Raw genomic sequence first — 18446 nt, 5'->3', positions numbered from 1 at the left:
TTTATTGTATGAATAAAGTATTTAATACATGTAACATACAAAATGTATGAATCAGACTGTTTGTTATTGGTAATAGCCCAGTAGGCTATTAGTAGTTCAGTTTTGGGGGAGTCAAAAATTATACATGGATTTCCTACTGCCTAAGGGGTTGGTGCCCTTAACCTCTGCCTTGTTGAGGGTCCACTTTATTAAAGGATAATTCAGTTTATGTTTCATGGCCTAATGGGTTAAAGTTAAAAGGAAGCAGATGCTGGCTCACTATTTTGAGAAAATTAACAGTGATTGGCAGTTTTTATCAACAAAGTCACAGTTTTGGGATTGTCTCTACCTCACTTCACTGGAAGAATTTAAGCTGAGAACAGTATGATTATCATCACACCAGATCCCTGATAAGTCCAGGTGGTTGGATTTGGATGAGCTCTAAGGTGGCCTCCAATTCAAAGACAAGGTGTTCTTTCAATGTATGGTCTATGGCTTAGTTGGAGAGAACTCTATGGATATGGATGTACAGGAGGGACCTTTTGACCAAATGGCAGAAATGATGGCAAGAACTTCTTAGCTCAGAACAAAGCTTCCTGGACTTTCTATACCTCTCACTTTGTATGCAGGCCACACAGAAGTCAAATATCTAGGCTGTCGGACAGTAAGCCATGTGAAAGAGAAGGAAATAACTCCTTGGTGGATGTGAACTGTGAGGAAGAATGATGATGCCACTCTATGTTCCATGACTCTGTACCCAGAGAAGTAACAGGACTTGATCAATGGAAATGTTTGGTGGGAGGGGGAAGGGATACTGGGGATAAACAGTTAAGTGTGGGTCTCATCTGGGAGAATGATGATGTTTTAGCCCCATGGTCCATGGCTCTGAGCCCAGCAGGTGAGTCGGGGACAATTGATGGGTCCTGACACCCAAAGCAGTTGCAGTAATTTTGAACTATGTGCCATGGCCAAGCAGCTCTCAGTGCTGCAGACAGCTTCATTACCGTGGGCCCATCCTTCACTTAGCAGCAGACCTTCTTCCATCAGCCAAAGATGAATGAGAAAATCACCCAGGCTCTACATGTTTTCAGTATTACCCTCTTTATTTTGTCCATACCAGGTTTGGTTTATGTGTTCTGTTGCCTCCCCTCTGAACTATGGTGCAGAAGGCCCCTGGCACCACCCTCCCCTCAAATGATATATAGAACGTGGACAAGAAGATCTCCTCAAAGGACTTGGCAGATGGGGGATCTCAGCAGTAATCAAAGAATGACAGAGTGTGCCCTGGCTTGTCCAGGAATAGGCAGAGGTTCATTACAACATTAATACATCAAAACCAGTTCCATTCCCATTGCTGAGCACATAATGAATAGAACTCCCAAGAATCAGAGTGGGCAACTAGCAGAGCTTAATTTCCTGCCAGAAGAAGGTAAATATATCCTCATGTTAGAGGTAACATGAAATGCTATAACACTAAGTAAAATTCAGTGTCATGTACCTTCAAATTGCTGAGAAGTATAGTCTCTGAATATCTAAGTCAAAAAATATTTTATTTTCTTCTTAGTGGATTCAAAGGAGAAAAGGTGGTAAGTGAATGTATAAATATAAACCTTTTACACTTTTGACTTATATCCTTTGTCCTGAAGCTGTCGACTGCCTCCCAGGGTGAGCTGCAGCTCCCATCTCTCCTAGCATCCTGGCCAAGCACCCTGTGCAAACGGGAGTCTGACCAGAAACCCTAAGCCTCTAAGATGTATCTATACCAAGTCACCCCTTCACCTCTGTGAAGTTTTTTTGCTTTTGTGCCAGAATCAGACTAAGGCCAAAGCTGGAATCAAAAGGCTTCAAGTGCCCCCTTTTCCATGGACAGCCATCAGCAACTGCCTATCACTGCCTATACTTCCCTGTAGGGTTTTTGAGAATTGGAAGAAACGGTCAATTTTCCCACACTGTCTCATGCATCTAAATGAGAAGGGGACTGGAGTGAGGGCTACAACCATCAAGTGGTTAACCTCATGGTGATAGTCATATTTTTTAGAGGGAAGGTTTTTTTTCTCTACCCTCTGGAAGTTCAGGGGAGCCAAGTGAAGCCGCTCCAAGAGAATCACCCATAAGAATCAGGAGTGCTTAAAAAGAAAGGCATCTGATTCCTTGGTGAAATACTTGCTGAGGTAGAAGTTCAGCTGGCCCACTCCGGTGCTGACTCCAAAACACATAGGGTGAAATTTTGGGAACGTGGGCATGGGTGTTAATAAACATACTGACTGATACCTGATTTTGCTGTGGGGATCTGGAAGTGGAAGACCATTGGTGTAGCAAAGATCCACAGGCTTGAAATGACTATGGTGAAGTCTATTTGAGAAGAATTTGGGGCTATCTGTACCACATTCCATTCATTTTTGCCCTCAGAGGATTTAGATCTAACAGTTCCTGTGGGGAGTTCACATGTTGGAGAAGAAACAGCAGCTGAGGACTGCTGCTGGACCCCGCCAGGAGACATGTAATCTAAAGAAGAGAGGAGAGTTGTCCAACTGGCAAGGTTTATGAGAACAACAGTTGCTCCATTGAACACGAGAGAGAGCCAGAGAGAAGATGAATACTATAGTGAAGAAAATTGTGCACTGATGAGAAGACCAACACATTAAAGGAGGTTAAAAACATCAGACAAAATCCAAAAGAACCAGAATGGGGCAAGGGACTCATACTCAGAAATTACAGGTGGACAGTAATTGAAGAAGACCCCACATCTCCACCCTTCCTCCTTGACTCCAATATGTGTCTTTACCTAGACAACCTAGGTGGGGCGGGGGTGGGTGGGAGGTGCAGCCATCCCCATGATCTTTCCCCACTCTGGGAAGCCAGAGCCACAGTAGTTTGTGCTGGGAAAGGGGTTGGGGAAAGTTTTGAATGCTGACATTTTAATCTGGATTGGACTATGTTTTAATAATTAAAAATAATCAGAAAGTTATAGAATCTACAAAAAATATTACCAAAGGAGGGAGGAGAATTTAACATAGCAGGATGAAATCCTGCTTTCAGCAGCTGAAAGATATAAAACCGTTTCCAAAAGTGATTTCAAGGAATCTAATTGACCAGAATCCAGTCCCATGATGTCAGCCTACACGTGTATGAGGTTCAGAAACTTGCCCCTGTATGTTCAGGAAGAACAGTGATTTGAACACATAGCATTGTCTCTGTCTCAGGCAGCCACTTTTAAAAAAAATTTCTTTTTAATGTTTATTTATTTTTAAGACAGAAAGACACAGAGCATGAACAGGGGAAGGGCAGAGAGAGAGGGAGACACAGAATCTGAAACAGGCTCCAGGCTCTGAGCGGTCAGCACAGAGCCTGACGCCGGGCTCGAACTCACGGACCATGAAATCATGACCTGAGCCGAAGTTGGACGCTTAACCGACCGAGCCACCCAGGCGCCCCTCAGGCAGCCACTTTGAAATACAGAACATTGCATAACTTAGAAGACGGGAATTTAATGGTTTGTAGTGATGATAGTACTAATGATAAACACCCGTGGTGTGACAGACGCTGTTCATGAGTTCTCACCTTGTTTTCTCAAACAACCAACAACGTGATACAGGTTGGGTCTCCAAGAGAATACATTTTGACTTGTCTGAGATTAAGATATGATTTTTAATCCTGGCAACTCTGTGATGTGGATGCTGTGACCCTCATTTTCTAGAAGAAACAAAAGAGCTAACAATTTAATGCCACAACTAATAGATGGCAAATTTATTGTTGATGTCTGGCTCTCTCTCACTTCAGTATTCCTGCTGTTTCTATTATACCCATATCATCTGGTCATTTTGACTTCTTACAATCCAAGGCCTTTCTTCTTCTCTTTGTTCAGGATGAATTTCCTGAGACTCATTTTGATTATTCTATGATGACCCCCTATTGGTTTTCCACATGACATATATTCACTGTGCCAGGGATCATGCTGCCTACCATCAGAATTTGTGTTCCATCTGGCTATTATTATTCCATTTGTACAAAGATCCTGGTGTGTGTGGTTCTTTTTTGGTATAAGGTTGCTGTTTTAATGGTTTGATGATGTGCTGAGCTGCATTTGGTGTGCTGGGTAATTTCCTTAATTTGACTCTGATGTTTGTGAAGATTGAGTACTCACCAGTTCATGCAATTTTGATTTTTGACTCATAAAACTGGAGCAGATGGGCCTGGGACTCAATAATTCAGCTACTGCTGATCAGTTTCATATCTTTGTTCATTTATTAATGGGATTGTTGCTAGTGAGTCTATAATTTTCTTTCTATCACCTCAAACAATTGTTTGATATTAATATACTGTCACTTTAATCTCAGATTTTGTGGAAGCTCCATAAAAACAGTTTAAAATAGTCTGTTTAGTTTTGTTAAATAAGCATCCCAATACCATAATTAGATGTTGGAGGCTTTGGAACCCAAAATATAATTTCCTTTTTAATCAGTTTAAACAATAACATATTACATATCTTAGCATGTTCTGATTTGCCAGTTGGTTAGAGCCATCAGAAGAAGCTTAAATGAGGAAGGACACATAGGCAACATATTGGTGTGATTCTAGTTACTGGATTGAATTGTGAAATAGTATGTAAAAGCAGTTTTGTTTTTACCTTGGTTGTATTTAAAGAATGACCGTAGGCAAGATCCCTTTAAAGTCATATACTCAACAAATATGCATCTGTAGTAACATACTATTTTTATGCCAGTCTTTGTGATCACAAATGATGAGTATTTGGACCTTTTGAAGTGCTCTCAGCAGATATATGTATCTCCAGAGTGATAAACACAATAATATAATATGTCTAATATAGGGCAATTGTGCAAAAGAGGGAGGATTAATCGACCAGAAATCAGGTTTTACAATGTTTAATTGATATTTAAGCTCTTAGAAAACTGTTTATATAACCATTTACTCTGCTTAAATAATGCATTAGGGCAATCAATCACTAGTTTTCTTTCTTTGATCCCTGAGTCTGTCTTTGTGAGGTTACAGGGCCGCATCTTAGGGCTTAGGTCTAGAGAGATCATTAGTATTTGAGAAGCTAGACTTGGCCTTGCTTTTCCTATCATACTACTTATTTTTTTTTCCCTATTGGATGTTAACCATATGTATAGAATAACTTCTCTCCCATGTTTAGGAGAGTCTTCTTATTGAGTGTTGGTGCATGTACATCTCTGAATGGTCAGGAAACGGGAAATAGAGTTCCCTTCAGGGTAATTTGCCACTTCACAGGTTGTTTGTCAAAATTTGCAAGTAGATCAGTCCTTGCAAAGAGTGGAGTGTTTTTATTTTTATTTTTTTTTGTAATTAGGATACATTTTTTATTAAGAGCTGCTAGAAACCAACATTTTTCCACTCATAAATTTAGCATCTTCTGACACAGTGAGAATTACAATGGTAGGGAAGAAAGGAGACTGTGCAAACAAAACAAAGACATAAAATGTAATGAGGGAAAAGCAGCCAGCTTGCTGCAACTGTAAAAAGGAAGAAAACTTCAGGGAGGTCTGATTTATAGGGAATAATTATTATTGGCTGATTTAGAAAACTGGGGCAGAGATAGGAAGCCGCTGAAATGACTGTTTTTGCAAACTGATTTGAAGACCTCTTCTCATCTATGCCATTATAAAATAATAATTCTTGGTGAATGTGTCCTCTTTCACTAAAGGATTTGCAAGGACTTGAAAAATACTGCTTGAATAGAATTATGGTGCCTGAGAAGCACATTCAGACCACTATTTTAAATGTAAAAGCAAAGACCAGGAGCAGAACAGGGATTTGTGAAGAGTTGCCTAAGGGTACAGAGTAAGAGAATATATCCAGTTAACAAATTCTGACTTCCTAAATTCAGAAACAGTTGGTTACCACAGTTAAACTTTAAATTCTCATTAGGGAATTTAATCTTCACAATAGCTTTCAGTCTAAGAGAGATCATTCATCTATTAATTCATCATTCAGTTATTCATCAGACATTTATTGAGCTCCTGCTATATGCCAGGTACAGGTTTCTGTGCCAAGAATACATGCATAAGTAAGACATCTCTTCTTTCAAAGAGTTCCTTTATTTAAAGAGATGAGTTTAAATGAATGTGATGAACTAAGACGTACATTTTCCCAAACGGGAAATACTAATAAATAAAATGCTTAGACTCAGAAACCCAGATGTTATCTTTGCTGTCGATAACGTATTTTTTTCTTAAAACAAAATATTATTTGCCTTGTTATTCATATAGTTTTTATAAGGTACCACTTTAATAAGATATATCTCCTCAGACCCTAGGATGAGATTAAGTTGAAATCAAAGCATCAGAGGTGGCCCTTTATATTTGGAAAGAGCATTGAACTGAACATAGTAATCTGGCTTATAATTGTTTCTTTTATTAACCTATTGTGTGAATTAAGGCAAGAGATTGCACCTCTTTAGGATTTATATTACTCATTTCTAAACAGTGAGTTGGGGACTAGCTGGAGGACTCTTTAAGATTGTCAACAAATTAAAACAAATCAAACAAATATGTATTGATCACCTTCTATAAGCCTAAATCGTTCAAGGAACTGGGGATACAGACATGAACAAAATAGTAAGGCAGGAAAATCAAAGTGTGACATCCTGGAAGCCATGTAAAGAAAATGTTTCCAGGAATAGGGAGAGATTCATTTTCAAATGTTTTTGATAGATTAGATGAAATGAGGGTAAAAACTGACCTTTGGCTTTAGCAAAATTAATCATTGGTAACCTTGACAAGAGCCGTTTCAGGAGATTGATGGCAATAAAGATGTGATTTTGGAATGAGTTCTAGGTGAGAGACTGAACATATAAATGGACAATGGACAGACTATATATAAAAATAGAATTCTGACCCATAGTTGGCAACAAACAGTTCAGGAAACCAACCCATGGTCTATACTAACCAACCCAGGAAGTCAACCTACTGTCTGTAAGTCAGAATTGTAGAAAGTCAGATAGCGATTTGTTCAGATAGCAAACAGTTCAGGAAATTAAAAAATAACCCTTGTAATAGTCAGCCACAAGTGGCCATGACTTTATTAATAACTGACAGCTTCCCTAACTTTTATCCTTGTTTCAAACTCAGGGCCAATTAGAGAAAGCCAAATATGCACCTCTAGCTGGTCATATGGGACATCCTGCTTCTAGTTAGCCTGCCTATGGCTTCCTCATGCCAACAGCCTCCATACACGGCACACCTGAAGCCTTCCCTTTTTTCCATAAAGCTTTCCCAATCTTCTGCCTGCCATTTGAATTTCTACTGAAGACAGGTGATAGTGGCTGAATCCTTTGTTATAGCAAGTTCTGAATCAATAGCCTGTGCTTGTTCTTATTTGGATGTTTTTTGTTTATTTCCACATAGAAAAAATTTGAGAAGAAAAATTGGAAAAAGAGAATATAGACAGTTTAAAAAGAGTTTTTTTATAAAGCTGAGCAGAAAAATGTGTCAGTAACTGAAGTAAGACACATTTCTTTTGATACTGTACTGGCAAGGACCTCAAATACAGTGATTAATAGAAGCAGTGATAGTGGGCATCCTTGTTTCTTACTGATGTTAAAAAATTTTTTTTAAAAAATCTTACCATTATGACATTTTCTGTGTCCTTTACTAGAGAGAGGACATTACCTTCTATTCCTAACTTGAGAAGAGTTTTAAAATTTGTTTTGAATGTTTTTTATGGTTTAAACACGAATGAGTGTTGATTTTTTTTCAAATGCCCTTGCTGCATCTATTAAGACTATTACATGGCTATTCATCCTTTATGTTTGCAATGTCCTGAATTATGTTAGATTTTCTGTTGCTTAGCATTCTTCAATTCCTTGGTTAAATTCAGCTTGGACATGATTTTTAAAAATGCATTGCTGATTTGGTTTGCTAAGAGTGTTTAGGATTATAAGTGAGTTTTTATTCCCCTCACCTGTGTTGTTTAATTCATTATGACATCAGAGTTTGATATCCATATTTTATATACCAAGCTTATAAAATGGGTGGCATTTCCTTTTTTCTCCTACTTTCTGGAAAAGTTTTTATAGATCAGAGTTATCTGTTCCTTGAATTTTGACAGCATTAACCTTGAAATGCATATAGGCCAAGTATTTCTGTGTATGTGGGTGTCAATTTATGTAGGTACTGATTTTATGTCTGTAACATAGTCATTAAATGCATGTGTTTAATTTCTTCTAGAGTCAGTTTTAGACCATTTCTCTACATTTCCACAATTGAATCATCATAAGAGTTGTGCAGTTTTATTTCATCTAGGTTTTAATTTGCATTCTCCTAATGTCTAATGATTTTGAGTGTGTGATCATGTTCTTATTTGTATTCTATGTTATCTTCTTTTGCCCATTTAAAAAATTGGGTTGTTTTCTCATGATTGGGTTTTGAATGCTATTTATATATTCTGAACACAAGTCCATCAGGAAAATTATTTGCAAATACTTTATCCTAGTTTGTGTCTTATCTTTTCATTTTCTTAACAACATCTTTCAAAGAGCAGAAGTTTTTCATTTTGATGAAATCCAATTTAACAAGAATTTAATAGATTGTTCTTATATGTTTTATCTAATAAGTCTTTGCCTAACTTAAAGAATTTCTCCCATACTTTATTCTAGAAGCTTTTTAGCTTAAAAAAAAATCCATTTTGAGTTGAACTTTATGGTGTGAGATATGTATAGAAGTTCACTTTTTTTGTATTTTGATGTGTGGTTATTCTAGCACTATTTGTTGAAAGACTGTCCTTCTCTCACTGAATAATCTATCATTGATAATCTATCATTCATCTCTCACTGAATAATCTAGTCATTAAAAAAAAATCTATTGTCTCTGTATGTGTGGTTTTACTCCAAAACTCTGTCTTGTTCCAAAGATATTTTTGTCTATATCTGTATACCAGTACCATATTGTCTGGGTAAGCATGACTTTATAATAAGTTTTAATATCAGGTAGCACAAATCCTGTAACTTGGTTTCTTTTACAAAATTGTTTTGATTATTCTTAGTCCTTAGCATTTCTGTGTGACTTTTAGAATCAGCTTGTCAAATCCTACCAGAAATACCAGGAACTTGATTGGGATTGTATTACACCCATAAGATCAATTTGGAGAGAACCAACATCTTAAAAATACAGAGTTTCTAGTGTATGAACATGTTATATTTTTTCCATTTATTTAGATCTTTTAAAATTTGAGCACTGTTGGGATGCCTGGGTGGCTCAGTCAGTTAAGTGGCCAGCTTCAGCTCAGGTCATGTTGTCACAACTCAAAGGCTCATGAGTTCGAGCCCTGTGTCGGGCTCTGTACTGACAGCTCAGAGCCTGGAGCCTAATTCCGATTCTGTGTCTCCCTCTCTCTCTGCCCCTCTCCTGCTCATACTCTGCCTGTCTGTCTCTCTCAAAAATAAATAAACATTAAAAAAATTTAAAAAAATATTTGAGCACTGTTTTGCTGTAGGTCTTACATATACTTTTCAGATTTATTACTAATATTTCACTTTTTAATTTTGTTATGAATATTGTTGCTTTTTCAGTTTCAATTTATTTTTTTCTTTAAAAATTTTTAGTGTTTATTCATTTTTATGAATAAACATTTTTATTTTAGTGTTTATTCATTTTAGTGTTATTCATTTCTATGAGAGACATAGAATGTGAGCAGGAAAGAGGCAGAGAGAGAGGGAGACACAATCTGAAGCAAGCTTCAGGCTCTGAGCTGTCAGCACAGAGCCCGATGCCAGGTTCAAACCCATGAACCATGAGATCATGATCTGAGCCAAAGTTGGACTCTCGATGGACTGAGCCACCCAGGCACCCCTCAATTATAATTTCTGATCATCATGTCTATTATAAAGACATACTTTATATTTATGTATATTGGCCCTATATCCTGTAACCTTGCTGAATGTAACTACTAATTCTAAATAGTTTTTTTTTTTTTTAAAATACATTCCAGTGGATTTTCTATGTAGATGATCATGCTGTTTGGTAGTATAGACAGTTTTACTTCTTGTTTTACAAAATGGATATCTTTTATTTATTTTTCTGTGTTAATGGAGTAGCTAGTACCTCCAGTGAACATAAATGGTGAGAACTGCATTCTTATCTTTTTCCTAATATTAGTAGGAATATGTCGATCTTTCACGTTAAGTGTGAGATTAATTGTAGATTTTAATAGATACCCTTTAGCAGATTGAGGAAGTTCAATTTTGAGTGTACTGAGATTTTTCCAAGAATGGATATTAGATTTTGTCAAATGATTTTTCTGTATGTATTGAGAGCATCACCTGGTTTTATTGTTTTGATTGTAAATTACAATGATTGAATTCAAAATGTTAAATCAAGCTTGTATTTTTGGGATAAATTTCTGTTGGTTATAATATATATTCATTTTTATATGTTGCTATATTCAATTTGTTAAAATTTTGTTTAGAATTTTCACATCTCTGTTCAAGAGGGATATTGATCTTTAGTTTTCTTAAAATATTTTGGTCAGGTTTAATTATAAGGTTACTGCTAGAAGTGTTCGATTCTCTCCAATAGTCTAGAAAAGTTTGTGTGTAATTGATGTTGTTTTTTCCTTAAATGTATGCTAGAATTCCCTCCACTGAAGGTTTATGTGCCTGTTTTCTTTTGTGTGTGTGTGTGGGGGAAGGTTTTTAACTACAAATTTGGTATATTTAGTGTATGTAGGTATATTCAGTTATCTGCATTTACATTTCTTTCAAAAATATCAGACAGCTTCACAATATAGGATGCATATTCCCATCTGCCAGAATTGGGGGGCATTCAGTAGTAGCTGCCTTTAATCTGACATTGTCTCTATAACTCTCTATTGGCTAACATTCTTTATTTATATTAACTTAATAGCTACTATACACTTTTGGGTTACTAACCTTTCATTAAAGTTTTAATGTGCATTCATTTGTTATAGATCCCAAAGATGATCTATTTCAACTATCTAATTTAGTAGGTGTTGAAAACTGTAGTTTCACAAAGGTCGCTCAGCAAGTTATGTGAGAATTAGAGTCTAGGTTTCTTGTCATATGCTCAAGTGCCTTTTCATTGTCCCTTCAGACTTTCCTGTATCTGTACATCATCTGCTTGCCTAGTAGTTGCTTCAGCTAGTATAATCCTGGGTACAGGAAGTGATGTGCACAAATAGATCTGTCTTCCTCCATAATATATTGAAAAGCATGTTTTCCAGTCATGCTTCTTAGTAAACATTTCCAAGGCCTTATTGCTCTGTATGTCTTTCTTGTTCTTCCCTTTCTTTTCTTCCAGTTCCTCACTCATTATAACGTGGAGAAAGGTATAAATTTAGTCAACTTTGTTTCACTCCACCTTGGTGTTTCTTAATCTGGTCCTTATATTCTCCATATTTTCTTGCCTAATTCAAAACTTACCCTCATACCTGGACGTATGTATACTCTAGCAATAGAGTTTCCTACTTCACATATCCCGCCTCCAAATATTTTGAGACATGTGCAGAATAATCTTACCACAAGATCTAACCTTCTGTTTAAAAATTTCTTTTCCTGTGATCAAGTTTTTATGGCATGGGCCTAAAAGAGATTAGGAGAAGGTGTCATGTGAGGACCTGTTTGTTTGTTTGTTTGTTTGCTTTCTATAATTTATTTTTTATAATTTACATTCAAGTTAGTTAGCACATGGTGCAGCAATGATTTCAGGAGATTCCTTAAGCCCCTTACCCATGTAGCCATTTACCCACAACCCTCCAGCGACCCTCTGTTTGTTCTCTGTATTTAAGAGTCTCTTAGGTTTTGTCCCCCTCTGTGTTTTTATATTATTTTTGCTTCTCTTCCCTAATGTTCATCTGTTTTGTATCTTAAACCTCATATGAGTGAAGTCATATATTTGTCTTTCTTTGACTAATTTCACTTAGCATAATACCCTCTAGTTCCATCCACGTAGTTGCAAATGGTAAGATTTCATTCTTTTTGATTGCTGAGTAATACTCCATTGTATATATATACCACATCTTCTTTATCTGCTCATCCATCGATGGACATTTGGGCTCTTTCCATACTTTGGCTACTGTTGATGGTGCTGCTACAAACATTGGGGTGCATGTGTCCTTTTGAAACAGCATACCTGTATCCCTCGGATAAATACCTAGTAGTGCAATTCAATTTTACTTTTTTGAGGAACCTCCACATTGTTTTCCAGAGTGGCTGCACCAGTTTGCATTCCCACCAGCAGTGCCAAAGAGGTCCTCTTTCTCCGCATCCTTGCCAACATCTGTTGTTGCCTGAGTTGTTAATGTTAGCCATTCTGCAATATGTGAGGTGGTATCTCATTGTGGTTTTGATTTGTTATTTGTATTTCCCTGATGATGAGTGATATGGAGCATTTTTTAATGTTTCGGTTGGCCGTCTGGATGTCTTCTTTGGAGAAGTGTCAATGCATGTCTTTTGCCCATTTCTTCACTAGATTATTTATTTTTTGGGAGTTGAGTTTGATAAGTTCTTTATAGATTTTGGATACTAACCCTTTATCTGATATGTCATTTGCAAATGTCTTCTCCCATTCCGTTGATTGCCTTTTAGTTTTGCTGATTGTTTCCTTCGCTGTGCAGAAGCTTTTTATTTTGATGAGAACCCAATAGTTTAGTTTTGCTTTGGGTTCCCTTGCTTCTGGAGATATGTTGAGAAAAGTTGCTGCAGCCAAGATCAAAGAGTTTTTGCCTACTTTCTCCTCCAAGATTTTGATGGCTTCCTGTCTTACATTTAGGTCTTTTATCCATTTTGAGTTTATTTTTGTGTATGGTGTAAGAAAGTGGTCCAAGTTCATTCTTCTGTATGTTGCTGTCCAGTTTTCGAGAACCATTTGCTGAAGAGACTGTCTTTATTCCAGTGGATAGTCTTTTCCTGCTTTGTCAAAGATTAGTTGACCATATGTTTCTGGGCCCATTTCTGGATTCTCTATTCTGTTCCATTGATCTGAGTGTCTGTTTTTGTGCCAGGATCACACTGTCTTGATGATTACATTTGTGATACAGCTTGAAGTCTGGAATTGTGATGCCTCCAGCTTCGGTTTTCTTTTTCAAGATCGCTTTGGCTATTCAGGGTCTTTTCTGGTTCCATACTAATTTTAGGATTGTTTGTTCTAGCTCTGTGAAGAATGCTGGTGTTATTTTGATAGGGATTGCATTGAATATGTAGATTGCTTTGGGTAGTATTGACATTTTAACAATATTTCTTCTTCCTATCCAGGAGCATGGAATCTTTTTCCATTTTTTGTGTGTCTTCTTCAATTTTTTTCATAAGTTTTCTATAGTTTTCAGTGTATAGATTTTTCACCTCTTTGGTTAAATTTATTCCTGGGTAATTTATGAGTTTTGGTGCAATTGTAAATGGAATTGATTCCTTGATTTCTCTTTCTGTTGCTTCATTGTTGGTGTATAGGAATGCAGCCGAATTCTGTGCATTGGTTTTATATGCTGCCGTTTTGCTGAATTCATGGATCAGTTCTAGCAGTTTTTTGGTAGAATCTTTTGGGTTTTCCATATAGAGTATCATGTCATCTGTGAAGAGTGAAAGTTTGACCTCCTCCTGGCCAATTTGGATGCCTTTTATTTCTTTGTGTTGTCTGATTACTGAGGCTAAGACTTCCAATATTATTCAATATGTTGAATAACAGTGGCGAGAGTGGACATCCCTGTCTTGTTCCTAACCTTAGGGGGAAAGCTCTCAGTTTTTCCCCATTGAGGATGATATTAGCGTTGGGTTGTTCATATATGGCTTTTATGATCTCGAGGTATGATCCTTCTATCCCTACTTTCTTGAAGGATATCCTTTTAACAAGAAAGGATGTGTGTATTTTGTCAAATGCTTTCTCTGAATCTATTGAGAGGATCATGTAGTTCTTGTCTTTTCTTTTCTTGATGTGATGTATCACACTGACTGTTTTGTAGATATTGAACCAGCCATGCATCCCAGGTATAAATCCCACTTGGTCGTGGTGCATAATTTTTTTAATGTATTGTTGGATCCGGTTGGCTAGTATCTTGTTGAGGATTTTTGCTTCCATGTTCATCAGGGAAATTGGTCTATAGTTCTCTTTTTTAGTGGGGTCTTTGTCTGGTTTTGGAATCAAGGTAATGCTGGCTTCATAAAAGAGTTTGGAAGTTTTCCTTCCATTTCTACATTTTTGGAACAGCTTCAAAAGAGTTAAGTGTTAACTTTTCTTTAATTGTTTGGTAGAATTCCCCTGGAAACCCATCCAGCCCTGGACTCTTGTTTGGTGGGAGACTTTTGATTACTGATTTAATTTCTTTATTGGTTATGAGTCTGTTCAAAGTTTCTGTTCCTGTTGTTTCTACAACAGGGAAGAAATTTATCCATTTCTTCCAAATGCCCAATTTGTTGGCATATAATTGCTCATAATATTATATTATTATTGTTTGCATTTCTGTGGTGTTAGTTGTGATCTCTTCTCTTTCATTCATGATTTTATTTATTTGGGGTGTTTCCTTTTTCTTTTTGATCAAACTGGCTAGTGGTTTATCAGTTTTGTTTATTCTTTTAAAGAACCAGCTTCTGGTTTCATTGATCTCTTCTGTGTTTTTGGTTTTTATAGCATTGATTTCTGTTCTAATCTTTATTATTTCCTATCTTCTGCTGTTTTTGTGTTTTATTTGCTGTTCTTTTTCCAGTTCTTTTCCCAGGTGTAAGGTTAGATTGTGTATATGGCACCTTTCTTCCTTCTTTAGGAAGGCCTGGATTGCTATATACTTTCGTCTTATTGCCGCCTTTCCTGCGTCCCAGAGGTTTTGGGCTGTGGTGTTATCATTTTCATGGGCTTCTATGAACTTTTTAATTTCCTCTTTAACTTCTTGGTTGGCCCATTCATTCCTTAGTAGGATGGTCTTTAGTCTCCAAGTATGTGTTATATTTCCATATTTTTTGGGGGGTTGATTTCAAATTTCATAGCGTTGTGGTCTGAAAATATGCATGGTATGATCTTGATCTTTTTGTACTCGTTGAGGGCTCATTTGTGTCCCAGTATATGATCTATTTTGGAGAATGTTCCATGTGCACTGGAGAAGAATGTGTATTCTGCTGCTTTAGGATGAAATGTTCTGAATATATCTGTTAAGTTCATTCAGTCATTGTGTCATTCAAAACCATTCTTTCCTTGTTGATTTTCTGTTTAGATGATCTGTCCAGTGTTATAAGTGGGGTGTTGAAGTCCCCTACTATTATGGTATTATTATCAATTAGTTTCTTTATGTTTGTCATTAATTGATGTATATATTTGGCTGCTTCCACATTTGCAGCATCAATGTTTACAATTGTTATATCTTCTTGATGGATAGACCCCTTAATTATGATATAATACCCTTCTTCATCTCTTATTACAGTCTTTCTTTTAAAGTCTAGATTGTCTGATGTAAGTATGGCTACTTGGGTTTCTTTTGGTGACCATTATCATGATAGATGGTTCTCCATCCCCTACTTTCAATCTGAAGGTGTCTTTAGGTCTAACGTGAGTCTCTTATAAACAGCGTATAGATGGATCTTGTTTTCTTATGCATTCTGTTACCCTGTGGCTTTTGATTAGAGCATTTAGTCCATTGATGTTTAGGGTGAGTACTGAGAGATACGCATTTATTGCTATTATGTTGCGTGTAGAGTTGGGGTTTCTGGTGGTGTTCTCTGGTCCTTTCTAGCCTTTGTTGCTTTTTTTTTCTGTTTTTTTTTCCCCTCAGTCCCCCTTAAAATTTTTTTTCAGGGCTGGTTTAGTGGTCACAAACTCCTTTAAATTGGTTTGTCTGGGAAACTTTTTTTTTTTTTTTTAATTTTTTTTTCAACGTTTTATTATTTATTTTTGGGACAGAGAGAGACAGAGCATGAACGGGGGAGGGGCAGAGAGAGAGGGAGACACAGAATCGGAAACAGGCTCCAGGCTCCGAGCCATCAGCCCAGAGCCCGACGCGGGGCTCGAACTCACGGACCGTGAGATCGTGACCTGGCTGAAGTCGGACGCTTAACCGACTGCGCCACCCAGGCGCCCCCTCTGGGAAACTTTTAATCTCTTCTTATATTTTGAATGACAGCCTTGCTGGATAAAGAATTCTTGGCTGCATATTTTTCCAATTCAACACATTATATATATATATATATATATATATATATATATATATATATATATATCCTGCCACTTCTTTCTGGCCTGCCGAGTTTCTGTGGCTAACCCCTTGTAGGTTAAGGACTTTTTTTCCCCTTGCTGCTTTCATGATTCTTTCCTTGCCTGAATATTTGCGACTTTGACTATGATATGCCTTGTTGATAGTCAGTTTTTGTTGAATCTGATGGGAGTTCTCTGTGCTTCCTGGATTTTGATGTCTGTCTCTTTCCCCAGGTTGGGGAAGTTTTGTGCTATGATTTGCTCACATAACCCTTCTACCCCTTTTTCTCTCTTTTCATCTTCTGGGACCCCTATGATTCTGATGTTCCTTTTTAATGAGTCACTGATTTCTCTAATTCTTAAATTGTATTCTTTTGCCTCAGTCCCCTCTTTTTTTTTTTCTGCTTCATTGTTCTCCATAAGTTTGTCCTCTATGCCACTGATTCACTGCCCTGCTTCATCCATCCATGCCGCTGTGGCAATCATTCGAGATTGCAGCTCAGTTATAGCATTTTTTATTTCATCCCGACTAGCTTTTACTTCTTTTATCTCCACAGAAAGGGATTCTAATCTCTTTTTGGCCCCAGCTAGTATTCTTATTATCGTGATTCTAAATTCTGTTTTGTACATTTTGCTTGTATCTGTGTTGATTAAGTCCCTGGCTGTTATTTCTTCGTACTCTTTCTTTTAGGGTGAATTTCTTCGTTTTGTCATTTTTTTAAACAATTTTTTTAATGTTTATTTCTAAGACAGAGAGAGACAGAGCATGAGTGGTGGTGGGGGGGGGGGTGGAGAAGAGAGAGGGACACACAGAATCAGAATCAGGCTCCAGGCTCTGGGCTATTCGCAAAGAGCCTGACACGGGGCTGTAACCCACAAACCGTGAGATCATGACCTGAGCTGAAGTCGATCGCTCAACTGACTGAGCCACTCAGGTGCCCCATGTTCGTTTTGTCATTTTGAAGGAAGAAAAGTAATTGATGAGGTAAAAAAAATTAAAATTAAAAAATTAAAAACAACAAAAAATTAAATAAAAGATGCTAGATCCTAGGTGTGTTCTGGTCTGGTTGTTAAAAGGAGCTTGACAGATTAGAGAAAAAAGGGAAAGATAAGAAAAGAAAAAATAAAGGAAAATGGAGAATTTGAAAAAATGAATACAATTAAATAGAATAATGAAATTATGGAAGTAAAAAATTTTAATTTGAAAAATTTACAAAAATAAAAAATTTAGTAGCAAAAAACAAAGAAAAAAGTTTTTAATAGAAATGGAAAATAAAAATAAATTATTTCTCTTTCTGTATTCAAGAATAAGAAAAGAAAGGAAAAAAATTCACTAGATGGAGCAGCAAACAGGCTGAAGTATGATTGAAACAGATTGGTTTCCCCTAGAAATCAAACTATGAAGCATTTTTCAGTCTGTAAACTAAGCAGGTGGAGAGACTTGTGGTGTTCCTGATGAGTGAGGTTGGCCCAGTTGGGTGGGGCTTAGTGTAACAGCTCTGTTCTCCACTAGAGGGTGCTGCTTAGCTTACTGGGGTGGATTGTTGTGGTGTCTGTAGGTGTGTATGGGCCTGTGCGGGAAGGATGAAAATGGCATCATGCATCTACCCCGTCTCTAGTATCAGAACTCTGCTCTCCCTGATCAGCAGCCGTGCACTCCTTTATCTCCAGCTTCTGTCCACTCCCTGCTTTTACAATCTCAGGTTGCTGGGTGGCACCTCCCTCCTGAGTTTTATCTCAGATGAGGCTGTTTCCCAACCCCTCACTTCTGAGGTACTGCGGGTTTGGCCACCTCAGACCTTCTGGGGGAGGGTGTCACTGAGCAATGGCTGGTTGATGGCCTGCCCTCAGGAATGTTTAGGAGATGCACTGCTGCTGATACCCAGAGACGGTGGCTGGGTGCCAGCCTGCCCCAGAAAAAGTTCATGTGATCGTGTAGCACTAGCGTTACAGGGATTATGGCAAATCACACACATCTGGCCCCAGGCTTCTCCCTTAATGTCTTGTTCTAGCACCAGTGAATGTGGTTGTTCTCTGGAGTTCGCTGGGAACTTTGCTTGTGGGGAGGCTGCACAGCCTCTACCAAATGTCCTTCCAGCAGAGGAACTGCCTTTCTCCCTGTGGTCTCTGGAGCCCAAGGACCTTGCTCTCTGCTCCTTGGGATTGCCCTTCCCACCAAAACACCACCAGGTATCAAGCTGCGGAGTTTCAGACTCTGCACTCCCCCTGTTTATAGAGTCTTAATGGAATTGAAGCCCTCTCCTTTCTCTTTTCTCCATTATTTTGTTCACTCCCTTGAATACT

At 37.6% G+C, this 18446-nt stretch overlaps 1 long non-coding RNA gene across 3 annotated transcripts in view; it reads left to right on the top strand.

Annotated features, from left to right (window-relative positions):
- Positions 1-18446, top strand: part of LOC109492102 — a 1189585-nt gene that overhangs the window by 325893 nt on the left and 845246 nt on the right. Inside the window, exon 1 of one of the 3 annotated variants that reach the window (XR_006586543.1) lies at positions 324-1408. The exons of the other annotated variants lie outside the window; for them this stretch is intronic. This is a non-coding gene — a long non-coding RNA (uncharacterized LOC109492102). Of the gene's footprint in view, positions 1-323; positions 1409-18446 lie in introns of those variants that run through there. 3 annotated transcript variants of the gene reach the window in all.

Source organism: Felis catus, chromosome D1, assembly GCF_018350175.1.
Source record: "Felis catus isolate Fca126 chromosome D1, F.catus_Fca126_mat1.0, whole genome shotgun sequence".
Classification (NCBI taxonomy): Eukaryota; Metazoa; Chordata; class Mammalia; order Carnivora; family Felidae; genus Felis; species Felis catus.
Note: the sequence above shows the minus strand (reverse complement) of the source record. Positions and strands in the feature narration are given on the sequence as shown.